The sequence below is a fragment of the Amblyomma maculatum genome, chromosome 11, assembly GCF_055883805.1.
Source record: "Amblyomma maculatum isolate TAMU_Amacu chromosome 11, ASM5588380v1, whole genome shotgun sequence".
NCBI lineage: Eukaryota > Metazoa > Arthropoda > Arachnida > Ixodida > Ixodidae > Amblyomma > Amblyomma maculatum.
Window position 1 is genome coordinate 115,043,452 of NC_139354.1, and position 22,521 is coordinate 115,065,972.

The window sequence follows — 22,521 nt, forward strand, 5'->3', positions numbered from 1 at the left end:
CAAAAAAAACAGTGGGCGAGCCCAATTCGGCTCGCCCGCTGTTCCTTTATAGGCGCCACATCTATGGCTGTCAGCTCCAACTGGTCACCTGAGAGCGATCATTTCTTGTGTGATATGTGCCTCACTACTTCAGTGTTTAACCCTTGAATGGTGACGAAATTTTTTAATGCCTGTAGCTTATAGCAAAAGCAAGGACAGTGGGGTGAAAGCCTGAACTCTCAATCAGGAAAGATATGCGATATGCAAAAATAACTTACCGGTCAAGCTTCAAGTGAAGGCAGTGTGGGGTGTTTGCACGCTCTTTACTTCAATTAAGAAACTGACCATACAAATATTTCAACTTATCTCTGTGGCCTACAGCATACAGTAAAGAAGCTAAAGCAATCAAGCTGCTCTTTCCATGCAGCATACTGATTATGCACTGCTGGTGGAAACTGCACAAAATATATTCGTGTAGTTGCACGTGCAGCTTTCCTCAATGCATCTCGCGTGACGCAGCCTACAGTTACACTGAAAAATATGCCATCTAAAATACATTTCCTTGCAATATGATGATTCAGCATATATGTGTATAGTGAGCATAGCTTCAAGATGCAACACATACTGTTAGTATCACCTCTCATAAAGTACTAGGATTTGTGTATCTCTTCATTAGTCTAAGATCACCGATTCAATCCTTTCTTTTTTTTTTCTTTTTATTTGACATTGAGACGGACAACATTTGCAAGTGTCATTACGCAGCAGAAAGCTTCAATTCAGAGTTGTGCAGTTAGCAAATTTTTGCTATAGTCTCAGGAAACTTAAAAATGGTGTATATAGGTGTAGATGTGCAAGTCAAAACTCAAAAGGCTGTAGGAGCTCTTTTGCTCAGCCTATCCTTGTGCTGAAAAAGAGAGTCAGGCTGGTTGGTTATAATGAGTCGATTGAGACAGTGCTCTAAGATAGTAAGGGAGATAAAGAAGCAGAATTGTTGTCATCTTCTCTCCCATCCCATCTGTTAGTGCTGTTCAGTCGTTTAAGAATTGTCTTTCTGTAGTCTTTACAAGTGAATATGAGCTCGTGAAGTTTAGTACTGGAGTTGGCTTTCACATTTCTGCTATCACATTTGCTTTTCCTTCTACAGATAAAACTCGAAGCCAGTTCTTCATACAAACTTGTGATGCCTAATGGTGTTAATAGTGTGCAGTTATAGTGAGTTGCCTCCATTAATATGCAAAACACAATGTAAGGGAGATTTTGATCGCCAGTTTGACCGTCATCTACTTGGCAGGCAACACATCAGTGTTGTGCACACAGCCTTTGTCGTGCATCTATGGCTTCGTCCAACTTTCAGAAACGAATGGTTGAAAGAGAAGCAAATGATGCTATTAGATCTAGTTGAAGTATCTCGCTTTTTACATTGTTTTACAGTGAGTTCGATATGTCGAGTAGTTGTTGCTCAGCGTGCATGTTGTCATATAAAGATTTCTGCATAATGAAAGGAAGCAAGCACTTTTCTACTAATGTTGAAAATGTGCTGCAAGCCAAGACCAAAATTGTGAAATATGAAAAAGTGTACCTGTCGCAAATAATCATGAAGTAATCATTATATGAAAGCTCTAACTTTGACCTCTTTCATATTGGAAGGACCTACACAGTCTCAACGACAAATTTTTTAGCATGCAAGCATGTACATGGCCACGTAGTTTGCATGCTCTCTTAGAGCATCTGTTCACGCACTGGCTCCATGGGCTTCTACAAGCTCGCACAAATACGTGACCAGCTCATTCTCATTCAATATTGCACAGTGGCTGTGCGTGCTTCTGTGAGCTCGCTCATGGGCTCATTCAAACTCACAAGAACTTGTACAATCTCATGCGTTCCTGCACAGTGGCTCTACGTGCTCTCATAAATCCACGTTTAATCTCCCAAGAACTCACATATTATTATACATTCTCATTCACTCTCACACTTTCTTGTACAGCTCACATACCGTTTTTTCAGTAAGGAAGAGCTGCACTTTCTGTTATTCATGCTGATTTGTGCCACCGTTTGCGAAAAGTTACGACACCATATTGCCAGGGGGCGCTCGGAGCGAAAGACTTTGAAGTGGCGCTCGGGGAAAAAGAACGAAGTGAATCGGCTCCGGACTAGAAGGACGTGCCTAAAGCTTGGACAGTGTAATTCCACCTGCACCGGCTCTGATAACCTAGCCCTAGTCGCCAATATCGTGACAAATCTGGTGGAGGTCAGGTCTGATGTCCCGTACCCCTCCGCTAAGCAGGAGTGATGGTCATATATTCGAGGAAACGCCTGTTCACCGCACCAGCCGCAGGCAATGAGGCCTACCAGCTGAGTTTTCTCCATCGGCTATGACTTCCGGCAGCCACGACGTCGTCGCAATGCCTGGAGCGGCCCCTACTTACGTGACATTTCAGAACCCCCGCCTCCCAAAGACCTTTCACGGGGACACCTATGAAGACGTCGACGACTGGTTGCAGCACTACGAAAGGGTAGCTACCTTCAACCTCTGGGATTACGCCGCCCGGCTTCGCAACGTGTACTTCAGCCTTGAAGATGGCGCTCGGACATGGTTCGAGAACCATGAAGACCAGCTGTCTTCCTGGAGTGAGTTCAAGCGTCATCTTGCGGCTGCTTACGGTAGCTCAGATCGCCGCGAACGGGCCGAATCAACACCACCTAGAAGACTTAAGGCCCCCGCGCCGCCTCCTCGCCCAAGCGCCTACGTCATCACACTCAGATCGCCGCTCGGACGGACGGCGACAACCTCTCCGAAAGTCCACGTGGCGAGGGTAGGGGGTGAGGGGGCAACATGGACAAGCCGGACAAGAACAGCTATGAATGGCTCGCAATGGCTTCAGCGGTGACTTTTACTACAACCAAAACAAGTCATTTTTTTTAGTTTTTAGTATAATTAGAGCCCAAATAATACCAAAGGCCGCAGTATTGAGCTATTCGGTTTTCTTTCGACAGCTATATTCTTAAAGAATGGCACACAGCATCGTTTGGCCTAGTTAGGCAGCCACATTTTCATGCGCTTCTAGCGGAGTTTGTTTCACTTGTGCTGGCCACAGTGATCGGAGCTGCTTGCAGTCGTTTGCATCGGATGCCGCCTGTCCGTACAACAGGCATGATTGTGCGTCGTTTTTCGTCTGCAAGCTGCATATTTTCGATTTTGTGCTGTGGTTGTGCTCCTAAAAAAATTGCTAGAATGCCGGGCTGCTGTTGCGCTCCCAATTGCAAGTCCAACTATGCTGGAGAGTCACGTGTGCGTGTGCACGTGTTTCCTTGTGACCTTGTGCGGCGAGCGGCATGGACAAGAGCGGTTCCCCGGAAGGATTTTACTCCTACGAAAAACACAGTGGTAAGCTATGGCTTATGAGTCGATTCGCGGCTTTTTTATTAAAGCAATGTGCGTTTTTCAGCAACAGCCGAATCGGGTTGCTTGCGTTGCCGGAGCCTGAAACGTGCTCATTCTTTTTGTAGTATCGAAAGCCGAACCGAGCCGTTTATCTTTCTGGTAGTATAAAACGTATTTGTACAGAATGTCTTTTTTTTCATTTCAGCTTTGCGAGAAACGTTTTGTGGCAAGCGATTACGTAAAAACATCTAAGTACATAGATGTGAAGACGGGAAACGTTATTGAAGTGCCGCTGAAAGTCTCCAGGCTGAAGCCGGATGCGGTACCAAGTGTGTTCCCGAATTGTCCCCAGTACCTTTCACGGCAACATGCGTGCACTCGGGAGGCTCCGGAGGATAAAAGAAAACGTGTTGAGGACGAATCACTCCGCATTGCCATGGAAAAATCTCTAGAAGAAAAACAACAAGAAGACAAGCATAACGAAGTAACAAGCTTTTCTGAATTTCTTCATGCTCTGCCAAGCTTTAACACCTCGCCGTTTTGGTCTGTGATCACAATGGAGTCCAAAGTTCTATTCCTGGATTTGACTGTTGATCAGGGCGCCTCTGTACGTTCATCAGTGGTAGTTTGTGACAACATGTGTGTAGAAGTGTATTACGGGGAAACACGCATCGTGGACCTTCATGGTGTCAGTGTGCCTGCAGTGTTGCAGGACTTAAGACAACTAAGTGACATCCTTCAACATGTTGAGTCTCTGCGTAGTGCTCATTCTCCCTACAATGACCAGCGGGCTCACCATCTGCTTGAAACTGTGGAGGAGCTGTTAGAAGAGTTAATATGCAATCATCAGCCCCAGTTACATGAATGGCACCTCGAAGTCGTGAAGTTTATAAAATCCCAAGTAGACCTAATCCTCAACAACGCTGCACGCTACTCGTCGGACCTTCTCGTATTTGCAAGCGTCCTTTACACCATTTCACCGCATGCATACAAATTCCTCAGAGGTTCACTGAAGGTAAAGTTGCCTCATCCAGAGACAATAAGACGTCTCTGCACTGCTCAGCAAGTAAGCCCGGCCATAGAACAGCAAGGCTCCTGTTTCCTGTCATATGCTAAGAAAGTTGCTACCACATTGAAAGAGCATGAAAAGACAGTAACTTTAATGATGGATGAAATCCACATTCAGTCATACTTTGATTTTAAAGCTGGGTCAGTTGCCGGTGCAGCAGTCAACCTGCAAGCCCGGCAAAAACAGCGTTTGTCTTTATGACTCAGAGTCTGCTTTCAAATAACAAAGATGTTGTGCATATATTGCCAGTGGCTACAATTGATGCAAAATGTTTGCATGATTTTCTGCGAATGCTAGTCATGAAGCTTGAAGATACAGGATTTAAAGTAATTGCCATCATCTCTGACAATAATTCCATCAACAGAAAGAAAATGTCATTGTTTTCAGACCCTCCGAGACTAAAAATAGTTTATCAGCATCCAGCTGACAAATCACGACCTTTGTTTTTTGTCATAGACCCTGTCCACGTGTTGAAATGTGTCAGAAATAACTGGTTAAATCGACGCAATGCAGGAAGGTGCATGTACTTCCAAGATCCAAAAAGTAAAGACCCCAAACCCAAAATCTTGGCAGCATCATTTAACACTTTATGTGAGCTGCATGAATCCGAACAAAATGAGCTTTTGAAGATTGCTCCGACATTGTCATTGAAGGCACTGAATCCTTCAAACATGGAGAGGCAAAATGTAAAGTTAGCACTGAGAATATTCAATTTATCAACTGTGGCAGCACTTCATAATAGCAACATTCAGCATGCTGACGGTACTGCTCAGTATATCAGCATGGTGCTAACGGGGTGGAATGTTGTTAACGTTAAAACTCCCCGAAAGGGCCAACGGCTTTCAGATGACTTGCAAAAACCCATAACCTCGACATCTTGTCCCCAGTTAGAGTTTTTGGGGAAAATGATGCAGTGGCTCGACTACTGGGAAAGTTTGAGGCACGATGCAGGACATTTAACAAAAGAAACTCACTCAGCTTTATGTCACACAACTCATGCGCTCCATGAGGTCGCTATCTACTGCCTCGAAGAACTTGGTATGCAGTATGTTTTGCTAGGCAAATTTCAAACAGATTCCCTTGAGGATCGCTTTGGTCGGTACCGTCAGTTGTCTGGTGCCAACTATCATGTGTCGATTAGGCAGATTTACGAGTCTGAGACAAAGCTGCGGTACAGAAAGTGTTCGAGTTACCAGACATTGATGTGGTGTGCGATGTTCCTGTCATTAGCTCCAACTCATTGCTGAGCCAGTTTGATGTCGCAGTTTGGGACAGCGATATTGAGAAGAAAGTGGCAAGGCTACCAGCTGTGACATATGTTGCCGGTTACTGTGCTCATGCAGCTGTAAAGAAACTGTTGTGCCAGTCATGTAAAGAAAATCTGATAATGGATGATACAGAGATAGACATTGCTAGAAATGTCCTTATTTCCAGCATGACAAGAGGTGGCCTGAAGTTCCCACGCGAACTTGTTGTGAATGCTGTCCTTACCACAGAAATAGTACTGGACAAGCTTAGGAGTCCACGCTTTGCAAAACAGTTCTTTGCACTTCCTAAGCAGAAAGAAGTGCTAGTGGCCCTTGTGCATGGCATCATCAATGATAATGATGACCTGGATGTTTGTGTGAATGGCCATACTCCTCAACAAGTCATACATTACATTTTGAGTGCAGCAGCAAACACCCTTTTGAACAACTTGTGCAAAGCAGCAAATAACAAGTTAGCAAGCGACAAGTTGTCTGCCACAAAGGCAAAGCGAAAACTTGCAACTGTTAAAAGTTGAGGTGTCATTTGTGCAGTTTTGCTTCCACAGTATTGTTTGTAAAAAGAAAATAACTTTTTCTTTCATCAATGTCAAATAAAATGTCCTTCATCCTACCTTCATTCTCAAGAAGGCTTCTGATGTTGTAATCTCTGTCTGTTTGTGTCACGGAAACTCGTGCACGCCTGGATTTCTTTACTTGAAGCAGTCCTGTGTGCCAAAGCAGTAAAGTGTATTCGCAGAAAATTTACTCTACCAACTTTTTTTCCTGGCACTGACATGCATCGCATTTATGTGCACTTTTACGAAGAATGTGTTCTTGTACAAAGAAGAGACTCTCAAGCATTGTACTTTTATTTATTTTCGACGAATTGTATAATAAATGATCCTGTATTGCTGCTGAGGAAAAATGAGTTTGTGCATTTTATGAGTGTTGATTTATTCCTCTTTGAACTATTGACATTTTACTTTCATGTAATGCCAATTTCTTGCCATTTTTGAAACTTGCCTGATAGGGCTTTTGAAAGTAAAAAAAAAGCCCCGAAGTGTTAAATATATGTAATATAATCATGGCGCTAGCTTGCAACGTGAATAGCTTATTACTAGATGAAATAGAGTTTATGCACCGCAGTGATGACAAAATTTTACATCATTCGCTTCCAATCAGTCAGAAAACGGTTCTTATATGTGTAAGCATGCAAACCGACTCCTTAATGCACGAAGCTACAAACTGGGGTGAGAATTCCCGGCCAAGTTTCGTAAATAACTGTAGACGCAGCATATTAGTTCCTTCTGGTAACACGAGCGAGCGAATCTAATTTATTTCACGCCAACATGCAGCTTATAGGGAGAGAGCGAGTGTGGTGAAGTCCACTTCCAGGATGATCTGACTTGCGTGACGTCACGCCGCCGTGTGGGGGTCTTCAGTCTTCTAGGTGGTGTTAGCCGAACGCGCTCTCCAATCTCGAGTTCAAATGCCTAACGAAACCGTCGCGGCATATATCGAAGACATGACACGCCTCTTCAAGCGGGCAGACCCTACAATGTCCGAGGACGAAAAGCTGCGCTACATCATGCTTAGCGTTAAAGAGCAGCTTTTTGCTGGCCTGGTGCGCAGCCCACCGAAAACTGTCGCAGAATTCCTTGCGGAAACATCCACAATAGAAAAAGTGCTTCAGCAGCGAGCTTCGGCACAGAATCGTACCGTCCATGTCACCTCCGTCTCTGCCGAGTTACCATCGCATGGCATGGACGCATCGGCGCTACGTGAGCTCGTACGTTCGATTGTGCGCGACGAACTCAGACTGCTGTATGGCGCACATCAACCAGCTTCTACCTCCATTGCAAGCGTTGTCCTCGACGAAGTGCAGCAAGCGCTCCGGCCTCCGTTTCCAAGCGGTGAATCTCACCCTGCTCATCCTCTCACGCCACCTGAGTGCCAGCATCCCGAGGTGCTACAATACTCGCCACCCCAGTCGCCGACCCTTATTCCTGCTAACGTAGCTGCACCAACAACACCGGCCCCCGTGATCCAATACGTAACAGATTCCCGACCGTCTAGACGGAAAGCAGACGAGTGGCGTACCCCCGACCGACGGCCTTTATGCTTTCACTGCGGCGAACCGGGTCATGTCTATCGGCGCTGTCCCTACCGTCGACTGGGCCTCGAAGGTTTTTTCGCCGATTCTCCGCGGCCTCGCTACGGCGAACGGACCCGAGCCGTTGAAGATTTCCTCAATGACCAGCGCCGTGGTGTTCCGTCTCGTCTGCGGCAATCTCGATCACCGTCGCCCAGAGCTCGCCCTTCGCCATCTGCTGCGAGGTCCTCATGGGCAGCGCAGGGCCGATTGCCCAGCCCCCAGCGGGAAAACTGAAACCAGCGACCTTCGGGGGTAGGCTCGCTGAACATCGCTGCGCGGGAGATCCCCCCATCGACGCCGACAGGGAAACTCTACGAATCGACATTGGAAAGGTCCGCGGTTGCCGATTATAACGCTATCTCGACGCCACCACGACGCACCCGCAACGACGACGAATTGCCGGTGGAACCGACAACGCACCAAAGCACCCGCAACAACGACGAATTGCCGGTGAAACAGACGACGCAACAATGCACCCGCAACAACGACGAATTGCCGGTGGAACAGATGACGCGACAACGCACCCGCAAGAACGACGAATTGCCGGTGGAACGGATACCGCAACAACGCGCCTGCAACAACGACGAATTGCAAGTGAAGCATACCGCGTACACCGACGCAGAGCACTCAAACACTCAGAAGCCTGATAATCGCGAGAAGCTGTCGTTGGACATACTAGTAATACTGGATGGTCGCCATGTTCGAGCTTTGTTGGATACTGGCGCTGATTATTCTATTTTGAGCAGCCAGTTTGCCGCGATTCTCAAGAAGGTTTTGACTCCGTGGGCTGGCACACAAGTTCGCACTGCGGGTGGTCATCTGGTTACTCCTCTAGGCATGTGCACGGCCAGAGTTCAAATTCAAGAGTCGACATTTGTGGTAAGCTGCCTTGTTCTGAAAAGCTGCTCACGTGACCTAATTCTGGGCGTAGACTTTCTTCGTGAATATGGCGCAATTATTGAGCTCCGGGATTTTAAGGTCTCGTTTTCAACTGAGAAAGCAGTGGCCCTCAGCAGTACACAGCGACCACTCAATGTGCTTCGAGTTTATGCGGACAGTGTCACGCTGCCACCCCGAACCAGCACCTACGTTAATGTCAAATGCAATGCACTTCACGATGGTGATGCAATAGCCGAAGCTAACCTCTCGTTACTGTTGACGCAGGGAGTCTACGTGGCTCGCAGTTTGATCCATCTTAACTGTGATCAGTCCAAGGTACTTGTTACCAATTTTTCGCACGTGTATCGACACCTTTTCCGGAATACTTCCGTAGCTTTCGCGGAACGCATATCTGAAGACTCCGAGAGCTTGTCCACAGAAACCGTGCCACCGCCCACATCCCTCGACAACCTCGATATTAGCCCAGGGCTATCGGTGAGCCAGCGTGAACAGCTGTTTTCATTGTTACTCGAATTCAGAGAGTGTTTTGCATCATCGTCAAAAGTGCATCAGACTCCCATTGCCAAGCATCAGATCGTGACGTTCGATGATGTGCGCCCAATTCACCAGCAACCCTACCGCGTCTCTTCGACCGAGCGCGAAGTTAAGTCACAAGTTAAACAAATGCTCGAAGATGATGTTATCTAGCCTTCAAATAGCCCATGGTCCTCCCCAGTCGTTCTAATTAAAAAGAAAGACGGCACGTTACGTTTTTGCGTCGATTACCGCAAGCTGAACGCCGTAACCAAGAAGGATGTTTACCCCTTGCCGCGTATTGACCCCTCTCTCGACCGCCTTCGGCGTGCGAAGTACTTTTCGTCAATCGATCTGAAAAGTGACTACTGGCAGATTGAGGTAGATGAGCGAGATCGTGAAAAAACGGCCTTTGTCACACCCGACGGACTTTACGAATTTAAAGTTCTGCCTTTCGGACTTTGTTCCACGCCGGCCATATTTCAGCGGATGATGGACACTGTCCTCGCCGGGCTTAAATGGCAGTGTTGCCTACTCTATTTAGATGACGTGGTGGTCTTCGCAGAATCGTTTGACATCTTAAGCGCCTGCGGTCAGTACTAGAAGCCCTTCGATCCGCTAACTTGACACTTAAGTCACAGAAATGTCACTTTGGCTACCAAGAGCTTAAATTGCTCGGTCATGTCGTAAGCGCTCCCGGCGTGAAGCCCGACCCTGACAAGCTTACTGCTGTTGCGGAATTTCCGATTCCACGTGACAAGAAAGCTGTTCGCAGATTTCTCGGCTTGTGCAGTTATTACCTCCGTTTTATCGATAACTTCGCTGATCTTGCTGAACCGCTGACTCGGCTCACCCGGGGAGACACCCCTTTTGTTTGGAGTCACGAGCAAGAAGCTGCTTTAACCGAGTTGCGTCCCCGTCTCCAATCGCCGCCTATTCTAGCCCATTTCGATGAGCACGGTGAGACAGAAATCCACACTGACGCCAGTAACATTGGCCTTGGGGCGGTTCTCGTGCAACGTCAAGATGGTGTGGAACGAGTCGTCGCCTATGCCAGCCGTGCTTTATCCCGCGCCGAGATGAACTATTCAGCTACTGAGAAGGAATGCCTCGCCATTATTTGGGCTGCTACAAAATTTCGCTCCGACCTTTATGGTCGCCCTTTTAAAGTGATCACTGACCACCATTCCTTGTGTTGGCTGGCCAACCTGCGTGACCCATGCGGCCGCCTGGCGCGATGGAGCCTTCGCCTACAGGAGTTTGACCTCACTATAGTCTATATGTCCGGACATAAGCATGAAGATGCTGACGCGCTCTCTCGTGCGCCCGTCGAGCTCGCTTCACCACACACGGGTGACTCTGGCAGTTTTCTCGGAGCTGTTGATGCTTCAGATATGTCTCATCAGCAGCGTGCTGATCCAGAGTTACGAGCCCTGATCGATTATTTAGAAGGTCAGCCAGCCACAATACCTAAGTGCTTTTCTCGGAGCCTCTCAACTTTCGGCCTGAGAAGTGGTGTACTCTATAAGCACAGCTCTAGATCCGATTCGAGAACCTACCTCCTCGTGGTACCCGCAGCTCTGCGAGAGGAAATCCTTTCAGCGTGCCACGATGAACCAACTTCTGGCCACTTGGGCTATACTCGCACACTTGCTAGAATACGAAAGACATTCTACTGGCCCAACCTTGCCACTGTCGTTAAGTGCTATGTTAAGACCTGTCGGCAATGTCAATCAAAGCCTGCAGGCCTTCTCGTGCCCATAATACCACCACGCGCACCGTTTGATCAAGTCGGCATGGACCTTCTCGGTCCTTTCCCTCGATCCTCCGGGGGCAACCGCTGGATAATCATCGCCACAGACTACCTGACTCGATATGCCGAGACCAAAGCGTTACCTAGTGGTACAGCATCGGAGATTGCCCATTTCTTTGTACACTAGATCATGCTGCGGCACGGTGCTCCGACCTGTATTATTACTGACAGAGGGACTGCCTTTACTTCACAAATGATGGCCGAAGTTTTTCATCTCAGCGGTACGGCGCATCGAAAAGCTACTGCTTACCATCCGCAGACCAACGGGCTGACGGAAAGGCTTAATAAGACCATTGCGGACATGCTGGCGATGTATGTCGATGCCCAGCACAAGACTTGGGATGCTATTCTACCATATGTGACATTCGCGTACAATACGGCAGTCCAAGAGACGACACGCTTCACACCATTTTGCCTAGTTTATGGCAGGGAGGTTCGGACGATGCTGGACGCAATGCTCCCTTGCGAAACAGATACCGAGCTTTCTACAGACGCCGAACACTGTGCCCAACATGCTGAGCAAGCACGCCAACTAGCACGCGTCCACATCGCCCAGCAACAGGACAAGGATTCACGCCGGTACAACCTCCGCCACAAACAAGCTTCCTACAACATCGGGGACCAGGTGTGGGTGTGGACTCCTGTTCGACGCAGTGGCCTATCAGAAAAGCGGATTTGCCGTTACTTCGGACCATATAAAGTCTTGCGGCGCCTCAGCGACGTTAACTATGAGGTCCTCCCAGATGGCCCAGAGCAGAGAGACCGTCGGCTACCTCGTCCAGAGACAGTTCATGTCCTACGCATGAAGCCGTATTTTAGGCGGTAACTGAAAGACGGCATCTGCACTTTTTTTTTCGTTTGCTGTTGTCCACCTGTGGGCACGTGTGCCGTGTGCGTCACGCTTAAGGAGGGAGGAATGCCAGGGGGCGCTCGGAGCGAAAGACGAAGTGGCGCTCGGGGAAAAAGAACGAAGTGAATCGGCTCCGGACTAGAAGGACGTACCTAAAGCTTGAACCGTGTAATTCCACCTGCACCGGCTCTGACAACCTAGCCCTAGTCGCCAATATCGTGACAATATGATGGACCTGAACTTCGTGGAGCAAATGGCGTCCCTCTGCACCCTTCAGCAAAGTGTACAGTTCGAGTTGTTATAGACGGCGTCCGCCACCATGTGCAGTTTGCTGTGCTTTCCCCGTGTGCGCATTTGATGATATTTTGATGGGATTTTTTGTCAACCACTCCAGCGTTAATTTCTTGAGGCGACCATGTCATCCATATGACAGACAGTGATTTTTCATCTGACATTTCTGCACGGCATCATTTCCTCATTGCCGCAGCTGATACTGTATTGCCTCCACAGTGCGAAATACTTATTACCGTTGTTTCCGAACACATCAGTGACGGGGATGTACTCATCGCACCATATCATCGTCACCTTGCACGTGGAATCGCCTTCCCATCAAGTCTTGTACGATTCCGCAGCAGCTCAGCAATAGTAGCTGCCACGAACACTTCCCGTGAATCCCTCGTGCTGACTAAAGGAACTTCCCTGCCATGCATAGTGGATGCTCACCCTATATCCATGGTGGTGCTCACTACCCCGCACCTCCACCACTTGTGAAAAAAGGCCAGATCCAGACTGCGAGGTCCTGAAGGCAAGGCAAGGTATGCCGTGTGAGCGTTTAATCTAATGGAGAAAACCCAAGCGCGCGCCGGAGCCGGCGCCGCGGGGCGATGATGATGGTATGTACAAGATGAAGAAGATCATGGTATGTACAAATGAAAGAAGATCCGTGGAGGGCTCACAATATATATATATATATATATATATATATATATATATATATATATATATATATATATATATAGAACCTTTTTGCTAAACGGTGAATAAAAATGAACGGATTCGAGGATTTAGACTTATGGAAAAGGAAGTAAAGATATTGTCTAATGCTGACCACATAACCGTTTTCTGTCAAGATCGAGACAGCGTATCAGAAGCAATCAAAGATGCTACTCGATATTTTAAGCAAACGGCCAGCGAAGTCAACCGGGACATATTCGGGGCTGTGGCATGGGGTTTGATGCAACGCACCTTCCATTTTCGAATATGTTTCTTGGTGTGTCACACCTATGAGGTACCTTGGAGTACCACTGGAACACTACAAAGATACGAAAGATTGCTGGAATGCTGGACGCAAACCTGTCCAGTCGAAACAACAAAGTGGGGGGGCCTTCATTTATCAATGCTTGCGCGTTCAACTGTATGCAATTTCTTCATTGTTGCGAAAGTCTTGTATGTATTGCAAGCATTGTCCGTGTCAAGGGTTCGGGTCCAGACGTTTCACGGATTGCTATTGGGTTTCGTCAGGGGTTCGGTTTGGGAGAGAAGACGTACAAATTTGTTTTGTTCGGTAAAAGGTGGAGGCCTTATATTGGCCCATTTGTTTTTACGACAAATATATTATCCAGGTTTATGTTCTTACGGAACCAAACCGACCCTTTTCTGCATACGGCTTTTCAATTTAGACACAGCCGAGATTTACCTGAATTTTTGCAGTTAGCAACTTTAAACACAGAAGACTGAGTGTTTTTTTGCACGAGGTTGTGGCTTCCTTTATCATTTTAAAAGTCCGAATCTCAATGGAATACCTAAGCGCTGTAATCCAAAAGAAATTGTATAAGGACCTGCTTGATATAAGGATGCCAGTGCCGTTGTATCGATCATTACACTGCAGTGGGGAAGGTAAGGATGTCTTAAAAAGGGTTAAAAAGATGCCAGTACGGTCGTCAGCAAAACATGTTTTCTTGCTCTTGCACAGTGGTAAATTACCTGTTAAACCTTGTTTGAGGGAAAAAGGTGTCTTCGTCCCGTATTCGGTGGACTGCTTGATTTGCCATAAGCCGGAAACCATAGACCATATTTTCCTTGATTGCTGGGATGGAGTCTTTCTGTGGGATATCATGCAGAGGACTTAAAATATGGGCTTGCTAATTACACCATATGATATACGGCTCCTGCCGGTCCATAATCAAGGGGGTGTGCCATTCGACTTACTCATGTTGCTTTGCCTCCACAGTGTATGGAAAACGGGAAGGGCTGTGAAACACGCGGATGTGGTTGTTCGCTCCGCGAGGGAGTATTTTATTTAAAGTGTCAAAACCTGATCGCCACGTATAATACCCAAAGTGAGAAATATGAATGGATGCCAGATTTGAGCGAACTGGTTAATCTAAAGCGTTTTTGAAACTTTTTGAAGTCTTACTTTTGCTGGAGCTTTTCGTGGTATTAAACGTTGACTTCGCTCACTGTAAATTTCATTAACAGGAAATAACGAAAAAAAGGGCGTGGCGCAATTTTAAAGTGCTCGGCTGGGGATCCAGGGTATGGAGGTTCGTTTCCCGGATGGGATCTATGTCGTTTTTCTTTAATGAGGAGGAGCCGCACAGCTCTTAAGCGTTGCTAGACAACGCCGCCAGAGCTTGGCGATTGAGCTACGCAGCTAGGCTTGCCTGTGACGTCACTCGATCGCGGCATACGGCATACGCGAGGCTAGGCTTCGACCCTCGTAGTGAAGCTTTTCGCTTCAAAAACAGGCGCCTTTGTATAGTGCAACCTCACTGCATATTAAGGACCCTACGTGGTCGAAATTTCCTGAACCTTCCACCACGGCATTCATTATATATAATTTGGGTCGCTCTGTGACGTTAAAACCAATTTTCATTTAATTTCATATTATTGATTTAAAGACCCTGTTAGGGTTACTGTATAAGAGGGGGACAAAAATAAAATACAATAAACGTTTTGTTCGTACATGATGCACAGCAACACTTTGACAGAGCATCAACGGACACGGAATGGCATTCTATGTGGTGAAAAAGGTCGTTTTAGTCGGCTGCTTTTCTTGGAAACATTGGTGTTAAAAAGTTGGTAGCACGGGCGCGTGGACTTGAGACTTGAAGAGGGTGACTGGTACAGTTATGAAAGCGTGAATCAGGTGTGTAGGTGCACAGTTCCTGGTAAAGTGCAGATTAGTAAAACTTGTAAATAAGACCGTGACTGCTGATGCGGCGGCGATGCTGTATATCTGATTGTTTTTAGCGATGAAATGTTGATTTCACATCAGTATCATGGATGAGTGAATCTAATGTCTCTGTTTTCAACCCACTCGAGTGCATTAGAAAGATGTAATTGGTGAAGATCCAAACTGCAGGTTATTATTCTAATTTCGGTCGTTCCAGCGCTCTGTTAGCAAGTTGTGTTACATAATGAGAGGCACTACGGAGGCGACGCTTTAAGACACGTAATGATTTGTTAGCGAATGAGATAATGTTCGTTATGCGCATGTCAGGTTAAATTGAAGGACAGGGGTACCCCCAAATATTTATACGATGGTACTAGATCAATGGCGACTACAGAGACGTTATACTAAAATACAATAGGATTAAGCCGGTGATGATACGTCATAGTTTTACATTTAGTAGAAAAAAGAGTTATTAGTCATTGATTGCATATCACTTGTACGTTGTTTAGGATAGTCTGAAAAGATTCCTGCTCTGACGGGTAAGTCACATATTGGTAGGTAACACAACTGTCAGCAAACAAACGAGTATGGCATGACACTTGGAGGGATAAGCTGTTGATGTAAATTAAGAACAGTAAGGGCCCAAGAACAGATGCTTGGGGAAGCCTGACGTTTCTTGTAATGAGTACTGCTGAGGGAAACGAGCTGAAAACAATTACTAAAGAACCCCAGGTGGTCGAAATTGCCGGAGCCCTTCCTTACGGCGTATCTCACAGTCTGAGTCGCTCTGGCGTAGAACGCCATAAGCCAAACCGATTACTAAAAAATGATTTCATCCTGGCTAGTACATTTGGGTGCAAGTTTAAATTGGAAAGTTTCAGGACCAAACGATTATGCGGAATCTTATCGAATGCTTTCGCAACGTCGAGAAAGATGGCATTGGTTTGCGTGTTAATATTTAGTTCGGTGTGCAAATAACGAAGAAGAACGGCCATGAGCTCTCGTATGACATGTATGTGCTAAATCCATATTGTGGTGAATGGAAGAATTTATTTGAATCTGAGAACAACATGATCGAAGAATACATGACATGTTCCGTGATTTGCAAGGTACACTGGTAAGGAAATTGGGTTGGTAGTTGAGAGGGGAATCTTTGTTACCTGATTTGTGTACGGGGATCACCTTTCCCATCCTCCATTTATCTGGTAGCAAACCTGTCTTAGGTTACTGTGAAGGGCAAACATACGTATTTATCAAAACATGTTTTTTTGTGTTCATTAAAATCTTCTGGTTAATTTCGCCCGGTCCAGCTGATGAACATGGCTTTAGGCTTTTCATTAGACGTTCAGTACCAGAATAAGTAAAAGTAACGAATGGTATAGCAGGACACACGCTAGGGATCAGAATGTGATGTGATTCGTCAGTTTTCGTGTTGAAAACGGATGATAAATGTTGGTTAGTTGTGTTTAACGTCCTAAATCGACTCAGGCTATGAGAGACGTCATAATGGAAGATAAAGCTGCATTAAATATGTTCGCGCATTCATTATCAGTGACCGGTTCGTCGCGATCATTTGTTAGAGAGTTAGTACACGTAAACTATGGGTTTATCGCCTGCCAGAAGTTAGTAGAATTTGCAATTAGCATCCTGGGTAGATCAATATGAAAAAAAGAAGTTTTCGACATTCTCAGCTGAAGGACTATATGCAACTGAACTTCTTAGTACATTGGTTGCATATTATGGTTGGATGTTTCTTTCGCAGCAAGAAAAATACGCCTTCTCTTGTTATCGAAATCGTTTTTTCAGATTATTAGTCAACCATTGTTTTTGCTGATTAAAGGATTTCGGTATAAATCTCTGTTAGTTGGCTAACTTTTTGTTCAAAAAGAAGCCAGTTCTTCTGATTGGCGCGGTGACTAAAAGAAGATTGAAAATCGGAAAGAGTGTGCTTAGTTCGGTTAATAATGACATTGCAATTGCCCCTATGGTAAAGGGTGATGGTTTTCTTTAGAGCATAGCTTATCAGTCGCTTGCAGCTGAAAACAGCATTGATTGTTTTAAAAACTGGATTCATTCGGGCACAAAATACAAGATAAAGGCTCGGGATATGAAGTTAGGATGAGGTCGATAATATTTGCACCGCCTTTGGTGATACGCGGGGGCTAGGTTAAAATCTGAGTTAGAGTTAAATCGTGCAAACACCTGTAAAGGCACAGGTTCTTCCTGACGATCAGTTGGGTTAGCCTGGTTATCCCTCTTCGTTTCAGGGTAGTTGAATTCCCAACCAAAAGAATATGCGTGCTCGGATATTTGATAGTTAGTAGATGTTAAGCTTCATTGAGGCAATCGGAATTGTTGGGGCTATTATTAGGCACACGATAACAGACACCAATTAACAGTTGTACCTCGACGAAATGGTAAAGCTACCATAACAGTTTAAGACTAGTTGGAGTGTTGATAAATTAGCCTCGCATCATTGTCCCATGCAATAACAACACCTCCACTTCGAGACCTTTTTCGGTCATTTCGGTAAAGTTTAAAATTTAACAAAATGAGAAATCTGCGTTTGAGACACTGTCTGAGAGCAATGTTTCAGTTAGGATAACATATTGGCACTTGACGATAAACCTATCCTCCTTCGAATTTTCTTCACACTCACATATCGCCTATCAATATGGAGAGTTTCTTTAAATAATGGTTTATTGATTAACATATCATATCAAGTGTGCTTTAAACATTTCCTTCTTAAAACATATTGGACGAACGGAGAGAAATAATGACGAACGGTGGTTCCAGCATAGCCAAGCATTCCATGCATAAACGTAATTACAAGAAAGTTCTTCTGCTTGGCATAGCGTCTGTCAAGTGATCTCTATGGGCCCGTAGACCCTGTGAATTCATCTCCACAGAACCTACCATCCCTCAGAGCACCTCGCATCTTTGTAGGAGAGCATTTCTCTTAACCTGCTCAGTGTTTTTCAGGCGGCTACATAGAAACTCATAGCCTACTAATACAGTGCTTATTTTCAATAGTGTTCTGTTCTACTGTGGCCTTCTCAATACTTAACAAACTCTATCGTAAAACATCAAATCTTATCGCCGAATGCTGCCGCACAATTAAATAGTCATGAAATAATGATAAGCAGTGCGTTTTCCAAGTGGGTAGCATCTGTCTAAAGCGACCGTATACCTGTAATGTAGCAGCCTGCATAGAATCCATAGCACTAGTCCGGTGCTCTTCAATCTTCTAGACCGCGAAATTCTACCTTAGTACATTATTGTCTACACTTGATCTAGCTGCGCTTATCTATGCATCATCATGCACGAGACCCGATATCATAAGACTTACACAGGTCAGGAAGACTGGTGAGCTATAAGCAGCTGATTACAAGGACCTCGCTTCCCACTATACTTCCACTGTTTCAAGAATATATTGGCGATTTATTCTTTTAGCCGCTACCACAAGCTATAGCACTTCTTTTGGGTAAGAATACAGGGGGTGCAATCGTCTTTACAGATCAGTTCCTTATTCACTCGCTGAATTTTTTTCGCACACGAAAAATCTAACTTTACGCGAAATTGAAACCCGCTTTTACAGAACGATGGAAAGCTTTATACACTAGATGTTGCTAAGAACGCCGAAAATGAGCTGCAGACTTGCTTTCCCATTACGAAACGAAACTACACCGCAGAGATGGCCTAACGTTCGACAGAAAGATGACGCCACTGTGCGGTCGAACTAGTTTTCAGCGGCGCACGGTAGCAACGCCCAGTATATTTGTTATTGTAGGCATTCAAAGACGTTCCCAAAGGCCACTCAGTGCTGGCAATGGTGATAAAAAGAGAGCAGTCGATAGCTAATTTGGTAGAGCGATGTACTATACATGTTGCTTTACTGCGAACTTTCATAGAACGCTGGTTAAAATCCGGCAGGACGGAGTTTTATTACTTTTAATTAAGTACCATCTCTTGAAATTTCATTTTCTGACGCTGCAGGAGTACTACAAGACAAAACAGTAAAATTTTTAAAACTGCGTGGTCACTCAGAAATCTGATTCACTATACAGTGTTCAGCAACTTTATCGGAACCGTCTTGGAAAATTTCCCACCGGTCGAGGCGGGAAAAGTTTCCAAGACAATTCCGATAAAGTTGCAGAACACTGTAGAACCTTCATTCTTTTGAGCCACAAAAACGCAGCCACTGTCTGCCCTTTATTCATAAATTTATGATGAAACGCACATGTTGAAAAATTCAAGAAATGTCTGAACACGTTTCCTCAGCATACAACTTCAGCAACGCTCTGGTACAAATTAATACATAGAGCTGTTCGCAGTTAAACCCACTCTCATGTGCGACGTTGTTGTGATGCCAGAGATAGGGATATTCTATATTTCAATGTCTGACATGCAGTGAACGCACCTTTATAGACAATAGCATTTATGAGGATTACCAAACGCGTGTTCTTTTCATGGATTTAACCTAAAATTCCTACTCTGTCAGCCAAAGCGGTGGTTCTATTCTGCGCTGGATCACGAAGCACTCTTTATTTCAAACATAACTAATCTAGCGCCGCCCATGTGAGGGCTTCACCAAGATTCTCAAACTCGCCGACTAGGTTTCCCGTTCTGTAAACCTGTCTTCATTTCCCTTGGCACGAATAGTGATTCAGTTTGAATCATCTTATAACTAGAAACTACTGAACAGAGCGAAATATAACCTGAGGTTTAATTTGTTGTCTTATAAAAGAATCAAAAGGACGAGAAATGTTTTGCACCTGTTTAGTATATATCCTTGGCTTCTGTTTTAATTAACCAAAATTGGATTTACATTTCAGCTTCTTTGCGTGCTTCATACAGCGGTGTTTTTGTGCATTGTGTGCCGAACAATTACACAATTCTACATCGCCGTAACCTAATAGGCGGTGTTCTCGAAGGAATGTAGATTGCTCACTGGTAATGTGCCGCTTGACGACAGCCGGAATAGGTGCAACCAAACAGCAGAACGTTTGCAGCAGTGCAGAAAGACACAGCAGGCATTGAATCCCTTAAATGATAAATTAAGGAGCACTGCGGCATTACCACACCAAATTATTCTTTCTAGAAGTACTGTTCTCAATAGCACCGCTCCACACATGCTGTTGATGATCGCGTTATTTAGGCGGAGCTTAGCCTTAGAAGCATGCGGATGAAACTGGTGGAGATCAAGAAAGAGGTTATAATTAAAAGCACAAAACTAGTGCTGTGAAGACCATGTCAAATCAGATGGTATAACAAATGTCGCAAAGGCTACACGGACGGCGTGTGCGTGCTACTACTGAACTCTGTACTCTCCAGTAGCAGTCCGACACAAGGCGCTTGAACGTGACTCAAGACGCACAAAAAAAGCAAAAATAATCAGGCACCGGCGAGATTCAAACTCACGATCTCCTGTTTACTAGACAGGCGCTTTAACCATCTAAGCCACGGCGCCGACGGTAGGAAAGGAGACGTTTCCAATTTTCGCGAGCTTGTTCTCAGACAGGGTTCCAGTACATCTTAAAAGCAAAAAAAAAAAACAGAGATTTTGCCAACGATGTAACTGGTTTTGTGCAACATTTCGTAAGAGGAAGGAGGTACGAAAAAAGTCGAATAAAGCCTCTCTAAGAAAAGCCCATTTGCGATGGAAGTCATGCACGATGATCACCTCAAATGGACGGCAAGAAACGTTGAGGTGAATATTAACGACACGCACCGGTAGCACCATGGAAACCTTGATATTTTAGGCAGGACGCACAGTATTCATATAATTATTTTAGTAGATTAACAGAAGCGATGCTACCTGGTTACTTTTCTTTTGAAGCTTACAATCGTTGCATTGCCGCCTCAAAAGGTAACCGTAAAGCAATGTGTATGTACAAGTGTTAAGATGGGACACAAGAGTGGAGGAGACTAAGGAGTTCTTAATTGCTTGCTAAAGTTAAATGTCTATTCCCACTGCTTCACAATGCCACATCTTTGACTACCTCTTAAATTCCAACATTACTGATGCTTCTTAGTCGCGGCTTCTGCATTACTAATCAGGTGAAAATCATAAACAAGGGCAAGTTGCGCAATGTCGGCGCGAGGGTTAATGACATTAGGCCCAAGTAGTCTGAATTCCTCCTAATCTTTCCAAGAGTACTGTGTCTCACCGATCCTCTCTTACTCTGATACGTGAAAGTAGATATTCCAATACTGAAGATTTTTGCGGAGTTGACCGCATGCTTTGTTATATTTAGGCGCCATAACATCTGTTGTTACAATGGGCAATCTTAATATTAACCTATAATATGATAATAGCATGGCAGCATCGACAAAATGGGCAACACTGATCCGTTTGTCTGCCTTGGGTAGCTTTGTGGCCTTCTCGAATTTTTCCCCATTAGCTGTCCGGACATTCACATGCTGACCCTATCTGGCGCATTTCCACCTTTCATGCCATTGAGGCATGGATCACGAAATGCGCCTGCCAGCTTTGGAATACTGGCACTATCTGTATCTTCAATCTGCGGCAACACGTGCTGATTACCGGGCGTCTAGACTGCGTGGGGTGGCAAAGCTCTCTCAAGCTATAAATGAGATCAACACTCGCTTCGCGGCGGCTTGTTATGGCATCATCAACAGATTGCGGAACACTATTCTGTTTATCTACCTCGTGCAGGTGAAGAAAATAAATTGAAAATGGTTTTGCTTTAATGGCCTGTTCCTGTTGTTGCTACCGTGGTCGCAGCTTTGTTGGTTGCCCCATTAACTAGTACGCTTTCTTAGGAATTTTTAATTGGGTCGAGGAGGCATTGAATCGAACCCAGGCCCTGAAGACCCAGATTTTATCACAACTCAAGGATATGGCATCGGATATGCAAGATATAGAGGAGAACCTGCAGTATTTATTCAGCGGGCTTTAGAGCAGCAGCGCCGGCAATATACTTACCTGTCCACTCTTCTTTGGGCAGGTATGTTAGCGAAAGGGTGCTCACTGCATTAGTTCAGACGTCTGTTTTTTACTGCTGTTATTGTACCCAGAGTTTACGGTTTCTTGGTTGTCGCGAATGGTGTATTGCTTAAATCGGCTTCTTTTCAGCAGGGACACCGAGCGCAACCGCGTTCCTCCCAAAAATAATCCGGCTCGATTATGAGCCTAGAAAAACTCATAATCCGGATAATATACCGGCACACGCTCAAACACGGGCTCAGACAAGTTCTCATGCAGCTGATACTTCTGACAATGTTATAATTGCTGAAATGCAGCAATTATAACAGCAATTATAAATGCAACAATTATAACTAGAGGGCCAGAAGCAGTTGGCACGTGATATTGCAGACATAACATCTTTTCAGCAATTTGTAGATTATCGGTTAGAAGGTCTTGAATCTCATGTGGCAGCGCTTCATTCTTCACAAGCCGAACTGTGCGGCAAAC

General features: G+C 45.3%; 1 non-coding gene across 1 annotated transcript; it reads right to left on the reverse strand.

Moving 5' to 3' along the window:
* Positions 1–20,479: 20,479 nt before the first annotated feature.
* On the reverse strand, positions 20,480–20,553 carry TRNAT-AGU (transfer RNA threonine (anticodon AGU)). The gene has a single exon. It is a non-coding gene; the product is annotated as a tRNA-Thr (tRNA).
* Positions 20,554–22,521: the final 1,968 nt, after the last annotated feature.